We start from the raw sequence: 2,018 nt of genomic DNA, 5'->3' as shown, positions 1-2,018 counted from the left end.
TGTATTAGTGATTATGTTAGGTTATTTTTTCTGTAATGTCTTAATTTGAGTACATTTTTTCTTTTTCTTTTGGTTTTTTTCGAGACAGGGTTTCTCTGTATCGGTCCTGGAACTCACTTTGTAGACCAGGCTGGCCTCGAACTCAGAAATCCACCTGCCTCTGCCTCCCGAGTGCTGGGATTAAAGGCTTGTGCCACCACGCCCGGCTGCCTTACTCCATTTTTAAGGAGTATTTAGTGTGCTAGCCATAGTGGCATGCATGCTACCTGTAACCCTAGTGCTAGAGGGCTGAGGTCATCCTGGGCTACATAGTGAGATCCCATCTCCCAAAACAAAGAAGTCACTAGGCCTGTTAGTGGGGATATATAACTTCAGATACATAGTAGCCTGAAACAATAGGATTGTAAGTTGCAGGCTAGCCAGTCCGGTCTTACATAATGTGTTTAGGGCTAGCCTGGGCAACCTGGTGATACTTTGTCTCAAAACACCAAAATTAAACCAGGCAAGGTGGTTCATGTCTTTAACTCCAACACTCAGGAGGCCAAGGCAGGTGGATCTCTGAGTTTCAGGCCAGCCTGAGCTACACAGTGAATTCTAGGACAGCCAGAGCTACACAGAGAAACTCGGTCTCAAAAAAAAAATCAACAGAAGAAATAAATGAATTTGTAAAAAAATATTTACATAATTCTAAATCTAATCTACAAAAGAATCTATTCAGTCTTGGAGTTTGGATGATTAGTAAAGGCATAATTAGTGTTTTAGGGATAATATTATCCTTGTGTTATTAATCCCATATCTTGTTTCAATCCAGACACGGCATTGTAATGCTTATGTCAAGAATATCCTACCTCAAGTCTGTGTAAACAGTTCTTACCACTGATTCTCTGCCTTGTCAATAAATGCCGTTCACCCAGTGGCTGGGCAGAAGAGAGAATGAGACAGGACTTCTGCCGGTCAGGGGAAGGAGGATTCATGAGAGCTCAGGTGAAGCCTGGAAGGCTCTAAATGCAAGGATAATGGGGATTCTGGCTGGAGGGTAACCAGATTAGTTTATGGGACTAAGATAGATCAGTTGAATGGCCAAGTGTTGAGACAAAGCTTGAAAATAAATCTTGTACTGTGTCATTATTGGGAAACTAGGTAGGATAAAGAAAAGCAGCTGCTGTATTAATTTAGTGCATATGTTTATATGAAAATGAACATTTCCACAGTGTGGTAAATGAAAATGTTCCCCAAGAGGATCAAATGTTTCATGAATACTTGGTCTCCCTCTGGCTTTGCTGTCTGGGAAGGTTTAGGAGGTGTGACCTCCTTGGAGGAAGTATGTCACTGAGAGGAGGGCCTTGAGAGCTAAAGCCTGGCACCATTTCTAATTGCTCTCTTGGTTTTGTGCATAAACTACAGAGTGTGTCGATCACTCAGCAACCTGCTCCCGCCATGCCTGCTTCCTGATGCCACCCTGCTATGTTTCTCGTGGACCACCACTCCAATTCACAGGCTTCCCGTTACAGCATAAATCCCATCTTTCCTCATCTCCCCTCCAATGAGGAAACAAGGCCCCCACCCCACTCCACATAAGCAGAGATCTGGTGGGATTCACTGTGCCAGGGGTAAGGCATTCCCGTCACCCCTCTTCTACCTCCACTGTCCCCTCTCTGACTTACACATCGTCTGGATGGTGATTTGGCTTCTCTTTCCAGATCTATACCACTTAGGTATCCTCCCGTGCCAGAAGGTGCTTTTCCTTCGCAAAGTAGCTTGAGTTGGAAACTTAAGGGTTCTTTGGAAAGTTGGCTGGGTGGTGGTTTGCTGGGGGAACCTTGGGAAGGAACGTTGTGTTAAAGTGGACACAGGTGTGAAAGGCTAAGGCAGACTCTTGAAGGAATATTTCACTGAAGCAGACACAGGAAAGAGGATGTTCTGCTAAAGCAAGCACATGAAAGGACACGTTGTGAATCCTTTGTTAACACATGCATGTATTGGTCTGTTTACACTGCATAGTTGAGCTCCATTTGCTG

Source organism: Mus pahari, chromosome 6 (assembly GCF_900095145.1).
Source record: "Mus pahari chromosome 6, PAHARI_EIJ_v1.1, whole genome shotgun sequence".
NCBI classification, from domain to species: Eukaryota; Metazoa; Chordata; class Mammalia; order Rodentia; family Muridae; genus Mus; species Mus pahari.
The sequence above is the reverse complement of the archived record's forward strand: the minus strand, read 5'-3'. Positions refer to the sequence as shown.